Genomic DNA, 7279 nt, shown 5'->3' on the forward strand with positions numbered 1-7279 from the left:
ATTCGGATAATGTTTGAGAAGTCATATATACCACAATAGGATAAGAAGAATTAAAAGGTAGGAATCTTATACCTCCCCAAACAGATTCCAGTCATATCAATGTCATTACCATTTCTGTTAAATGGAGGCCCTAGGCACTAAACACACAGGCAACTGCATGGTGTCATAAAACACCACAACTTTTCCATTAGAAAGCTGTAGTCTCTTTCTCTCTGGCTACATTGGTGATTCTCCAGTTACTTCAGTACTGTAAAGGCTGCAGCAGCATGCAACAGAATTTCATTTTATTAAATAATAATAATAATAATATGTTAAAAAACAGTCTCCAGGAGATGGTGAGTTTTATTTTGTCTTGTCTAGATAGAGGTTTGATTTGCTCTAGAATGTTCCAAGGTGAAGAGAGTCAAAGAGAAAGCACAGAATGTAGAGGTCTATTTGGTATAATCTTCATTTTCATCTTCACTGTCAACCAGCAGAGCAGCATACTTGCTTGTGGAACTGAACTCGGAGGCTGGATTTTCTTCATATTTCTTTGGCTCAGGTGCAAATCTGGAGTCTTGATCCTTTTTGCTATCTTCCCTGTCTGACTCCTTCCAGTGATTTTTGTTCCCACCTTCTGAACCACGGCTGGTATTCCAAATTTGGCTTTTGTGGACACTCATCCCATCTACCTTATTTTCATCTTTCTGGTCCTGCCTCAGAGGGTTGAGCTGAAGATACTTTCCCTCCACTACTGGAAGGGGACTGCTGTCTGTGTCTGAGCTCTGAGATGGGGCAGCAAGTTTAGAATTTTGCATCACCCAAGAATTCTCCTTTGGTAGAAGGAATGGCTTTACCTTTTAGGGCTGATCAGGTTTGGGAAGCTTAGAAGTTGGAGAGTCATAGTCTTCTTCCTTACTGAGTGTTTCATTTTCTAAAGACGTTTCACTCTCCTTTGTGCATTTCTGCCAGATGTGGCCGAGGTCCCAGTCTGCGATGACTAACTTCCTGTCATCAACCTTTCCCATTCCTGAGTTTCTTCACTTTGCCAACTAAGGTGTCCTTCCTGAGCTGTCACTCTACTTTGGGCTCATCCAACTGCCTCTGCAATTTCTCTTGTTCCTTCCATAGCTTTTCTTCTGCTTCTCTTTCTGTGTCAACAGGCTTTGCTCCTCCAAAGATAGAAGTCACTCAACTGGACTGGGAGGTGCTAGCAGAGGAAATATTTTCCTTAGATGTACTCTGAGGCTTTAGATTTAGTTTGGGTCTTGGAGTGGGGGGTGGGGGAGTGTCTGTCATTTCTCCTATAATAATCCTGAGAGTTAACATCTCTGGGGCTCCATGATCAATCTTCCTGCCTGTCATATCGGTCTTCATTGCAGTCCTCACCTCCTTTTAGTCATCATCCCTACGGTACCTGCTACCGAATGCTCTTCTGCCACTGCCTATCTGGAATCATAGCCTTTTTCATAGTCTTTGCTGCCTCAGTCATCATAGCGATGCAGGCCCCCATACCAGTTCATGTCTGGATCAGGGCCATCATGATACTCGACCTGTTACCCATCTCATACTTATTTCCAAAGCTATCATTACCTCTTCTAGGTGGGTGTCATCAAAGCTGTCTATGACAGATCGGACCCACCAGTCTGTATCTGTTTTGTTAGAATCCCGATTTCTATTTCGGCTGAAGGGACAGTCATCCCTGTTTTTGTCCTGAGCTTCATCAGCAACTCCATTAGAATTCTCCTGTAACCTAAAGACTTCATTGAGACTCAGGGCACTAAGCAAGAAATCCAGGTCTTCAAACTCAGCATAAGCAAAGCCTTTCAACCTCTATGGATTGCTGGGTTCAGGAGGCAAATGCACTGCACTGTTATTTAATCCTCTAAAAAATTCCTTAATGGAGTCTTCTGTCACATCACAGGGTAGGTTCCCTAGAAAAGCAGTGTAGGGTGACAATTTGGGAAGATGGCTCTGGTCAATATTGGGTTCCCTAGTAGACCATAGAGCAGTGGGAAGGACGAAATGGTCAACTGGAGGTGCCCTACACAAATCATCCTTATTAATGTACCAAGTGGTTGAAATATCTCCATCTAGATCATATGTTTAATCAGCCCAGCTGACTGGTTTGGAAACATAGGTGCTTCCTCCAGCGGTTCACCCCATCCTTAGTCAGAAAGTCTGTTAAGGAGATAGTCTTCTCCTTTTTTTTTTTGCTGAAGCTATCATGTTGGGAGAGGGAGAGAGAATGTAAAGGCACTTACAAGAACTTAAATTGAATAATAACACATTATACCTTGAAATTAAGGACCATATCCAGTCTCTTTTGTGTCATCTACAAATCCCACCACAGAGGAGGTACTTAGAGGGCTGAAGATAAGGAGCCCCAGACTAAGGACAGCTCAGCCTACCAAGCTAGGAATACATAGGGCCAAGATTGCCTGAGAAGTTTCCCCATAGTAACCAGGAATGGCAAGTCCCTGCACCATTGCCATGTTTGGTCATTGACTCAGGGCTGCACAGGCAGATCCTGAAGGTAACTGCAGCTCACTGCACACTTTGTGGAGTGTTCTCTCTTGAAGGACATCTGTGTGACATACCTCCATGGCCACATTTTGCTTGTTTATCATCTTCCTTTTGATTGTATATATTAAGTAGCATCTCCTCAACAAAATTCTATGTTCCATTCATTATCCCTACCACTCACTCCCAGGTCATCCTGCCTGGGCAAGTTCTTTTGACCTTGTCCCTGGATTTTGGTGGTTAAGCATGAACACCTACCTTCTATTGCTTGATACTATAATCTTGACTGTGACTGCCTCTTCCATCCTCAGCACAGGCTGTTGTGGAAGACAGCCACCCTTGAACTTATTGATGCTGGTTGCCTCTTTGGCCAATGCATTTCTGATGTCTTTGTTTACAATGTGTCCTCTGGGCACACTGTGGAATATAATCCTCTGGCACACTTTCTAGTGCCACATAAAACTGGATATTCTGGCATGTCAACTTCTCTGAATATTTTAGTCATTTTTTCACTGTCTGCCATGGCATCCCGATATATCACCTTCACCCAGCATAGGCCATTGCTTTCTCTTGAATTCTAAGAGTCATCCTAATCATGAGTTTTTCCCTCTCTTTTAGAGTCCCTGACAAAGGACTAAATTTCACATCCCAAGACATGTCAATTCAGATTATGCTCTGATTAAGACCATTAAAATCCAATCCAATGGATCCTTTCCTAGCTATTGCTGGTACATGCTAACTAAAATTCTTATAGCTTTCTGTGGTGTCATTTTTTATTAAACCCAACATATCCACAACTGGACTATGTGGATTTAATTCTAATTATTGACCTGGCAGCCAAAAAAGAGGTAAGAGAAGCTTCTCATGTGCATCTGTTGCTTGGTGTAGAAGAGAACCCTGTAGTATCTTCTTACCTGGAAGGATTAGATTTTAATAGTAAGGATAGAGCACCTCTGCAGACTCTGAGGGCTAGGAAGTTTTAGACAGTCATAATCTTCAGGTATATTCAGCTAGATATTCCCAACCTATCTTTCAGTAACCCAGGTTTTCCCTTCCAAGTACCAACATTTACTTAATACTTTTCCATGGCTGTTGTAACCCCATCAGATCCTGAGTTTGATCCTCAGCTTTCTTTTATTGTATATAGTAAGCAGCACTTCATTGAGATGCTGGGTTCCATTTATTATTCCCATTACACACTCCAAGTCAAGCTGCTTTGGGCTCCTCTGACCTTGTTCCTGGCTTCTGATGGTTAAACACTGCCACCTGCCATCTGCCCTCTACTGCTTGAAGGCCCTTTCTTTCCTACTGCCGGAGGTAAGGGCCACTTTGTAAGAAATAAAGTGTGTGTGTGTGTAATCGTGTGTGTGAGAGGGTTTGTGTGTGTGTGTGGGGGGGGGATACTGTTTGCTAATCTCCATAAATTTCTTGTAATTCTTCTGTAGGGCCTCAGGGTACCCTCATACTGCCCCCAACCAATTTCATTTTCCTTGTATACATTATTTTATATCTACTTTTCAAATGATTCAAATGCCTGAGTCATTGTACTGGTGAAAGTTTTTCCTCCAAGTCACAATCAATAACATTTTTAGCAACTGAGTCATCACCTTGTGCAGGGCCTGTATAAGCCTCACACTCTGTGGGAATGGGATACTGTTTAACAGCTGGCATATTTATCCACCAGCTCTGATCCCTCGTTGCTGAGGCTTGCTCCTGGGAGTGTTAACTTCCCATTTCTTGCCCCCCTGCATGGAGGCATGGATGATCATTAGGCAGTGGACCAGAAGAGGAAGTCACCTTGTTTGTGGACATTGTCCCCCAGAGCCATGTGACCTCCAGGATGAGGGCTCAAGGTGGGGCACTGACAGTGTCTGCCCTAAGTACCAGGCTTCGGTTTATTTTATTCAAGACACTTAGCCTTGCCTCAATCTCTGAGTAGTTTTCATTATTCATTCGTTCATCAGATGAATATTTAAATCAAGCAACTTCTATTGAACCAAGAACGTAGCTTAATATTTTGACTTTGTTTCAGTTGGTTTAAAATAGTTTACTAAGGTGAGAGGACTTTTGTCCTTATTCCTGCGAGTTTTCTTTCCAGTCAGTATCTAGAAAAAAATGACCTTCAAATTTGGAGACTCTGAGTTAATGTAATATTTTTGTTTCTACTCACTTAGTTTGATCTCCTGTCTGCATTAATTATAAAACAATGAAAACTAGATCAATAAGTTCAGGCAACAAAGAAAATATCAATTGGTTTAACATTAGGCAAAGACTTTTGTAAATCTGATTCTTCAAAAACTCTGAACTTTAAAAAAAAATTGATAAATGTGACCAGTTTTTAAACATTTATTTTATTTGACATTGTTTTGTACTGTAGATATGAGATCTTAGGGACATAAAGAACTTCATAAGTAAGTTAAAATCAATCAATATAAAAAATGTATTGATGGAAGCTAAACATTTTTTATTTTCCTTGTCTCATAAAAAAGAGACCCAAAATTTGAATGTCTTGAAAGGCAAAGAAAGGCTGAAGATTCATTCCGTATTAGAGGATGCTGAGAAGATACAAAAACTAAATTTACAAAAGATCCTGGAGTGGATCTTGGCCTAGAAAAAAAAATGCTAAAAATAATATAAATGCTGTTATTGTGAAAGTTGGATAAATTGGAATAAAAATTAAATATTAGAAAATAATATCATAAAATTTTGAAATTCCTGATATTCTTAGAAAATATAACTTGGGCTGGGCTTGGCCTGCCCACCAGGAGACTCTGGCCTGTTCTCAGTGGGCCTTGTCTAGTGAGCACACCCCTAGGCCCTGGAAGTAACTTTGGAACTTTCACCACTTGGACTGGGGTTGCCCCGCCCACCAGGAAACTCTGGCCTAGTCTTGGTGGGCTTCCTCTTATGAGTGTATTCCTAGGCCCTGAGAGTAACTTTGAACTTTTTGGTACACCATGCTACACGCTGTGCTGGGCACACCACAGGACTTGATCTCCTACACTAAGTAATATCTCCTCAGCTTGCTACCACCTCAGTAAGAGCTGAAAGTTTAGTAGAGGAGCCAAACACCTGAAGTTATCCATAACTGCTTTGATCTGGGAAATACAGTCCTCCAATAGAAAAATACTTGTGAACTAAGGGTGAAGTGTTCTCTTCCAATACTATAGAATCTACTATAATAAATAGGAAAAAGTGGGGACCAACAGTTGGTGTAATGGCTATATCCCATATGGTCAACCACAGTTTAAGTCCTGGACCTGGTGGCTTAAATTTACACTGGGTACATGTACATGCATACCCAAGATCCTGAGAGGAGAATGGAGGAGAAGGGATTGCAGTGTGTCTATCCACCTGCTGGGTGCTTTCTTGCTTTCCTTTTTTGGGGGGGCGGGGGGAGAGGTTTTTGCTATAGGATGCGTGCACTTGCCAGACAGAGAGAGAGAGACAGAGAGACAGAAAGCGAGAAATCACCCCCCAGAGGGGATGGCCACGCAGCAATCCCTCCTCCACCATTATCCTCTCAGGATCTTGGGCACGCACGCACACGCGACCAGCGTGAGTTTTAAGCCACCGGATCCGAGATATGAACCGCGGTCAACTACGTGGGAGTCCAGCGACATAGCCATTACACTAACTGCTGGTCCCATTTCTTGCTTTCTGTCTCTCTGTCTCTCTCTGTCTTTCTGGCAAGCACATGCAAAATTATCTTCAAAAATAAAAAAAATAAATAGGAAAAAGTGAATACTGTATCACATCCACAAAAATCAGAGCAGATCTCAAAAATATATGAGAAAACAAGGGTAACTCTCTCCCATGTGACCATAGTAGCCCCTCACCAAAAAATGACAGTACAGGGAAATACACAGAAATGTCAGAAAAAGAATTCTGAATATTCATAGTGAAAAAACTCAATGAGATGCAAGAGAAAACAATCAGTTCCAGGAAATGAAAACATCATTTCAAGACATGAAAGAGGACTCTCACAAAGAAATAGATATCCTAAAAAAGAATCAAACAGAACTTCTGGAAATGAAGAGTATAATAAAAGAAATTTAATTCTCCTTAGAAAGCATTAATAGCATATTGGATCATATAGTAGAAAAAAATTTCTGGCCTTGAAAACAAAGTCTCCAACATAGACCCAACCACCGAAAAGAATGAAAAAAATAGCAACAACAAAGAAATGAGGACAACATACAGGAAATTAGTCACCATGCAACAGCAAATATCCATATAATATACTGTAGAAGGTGAAGAATCAGCCCTAAGGCATGGAAAACCTCTTTCATGAAATAATATCTGAAATTTTCCAAATATAAAGAAACATGGAGAAATTCAGACCCAACAAATAAAAATGACCCCAAGTAGAATCAACACAAAAAGATCTTCTCCCTGGTATATCATAGCCAGATTGGTAAAAATAAAGATACAGACAATATTCTAAAATCAGATCTCTCAATGGAAACAATTCAGGCAAAGAAAAAATGGGAAGATGTATTCAAAACACTTAAAGAAAAACAATTTCAACCAAGAATACTATATCCAGCAAGATTATCCTTCAAGTTGGAAGAACAAATAAAAGTATTCTAAGATAAACAAAAACTGAAAGAATTCACCAGTACTACACCAGCTTTACAGGATGTACTGAGAGGAGTATTGCATCAGGATGACTAAAGAGAGACAAACAGAAATAAGAGAATAAAAAGTAACTGAGAAAATGGTTAGCAAAATGACTAGGATAAGTCAGCAAATATCAATAATAACATTGAAAGTT

At 40.6% G+C, this 7279-nt stretch overlaps 1 pseudogene; it reads right to left on the reverse strand.

The window, feature by feature from the left end:
* Positions 1-431: 431 nt before the first annotated feature.
* On the reverse strand, positions 432-4173 carry LOC102476493 (eukaryotic translation initiation factor 4B pseudogene; annotated as a pseudogene).
* Between the last annotated feature and the right edge of the window lie 3106 nt (positions 4174-7279).

The sequence above is a fragment of the Tupaia chinensis genome, unplaced genomic scaffold (assembly GCF_000334495.1).
Source record: "Tupaia chinensis unplaced genomic scaffold, TupChi_1.0 Scaffold145870_1, whole genome shotgun sequence".
NCBI classification, from domain to species: domain Eukaryota; kingdom Metazoa; phylum Chordata; class Mammalia; order Scandentia; family Tupaiidae; genus Tupaia; species Tupaia belangeri.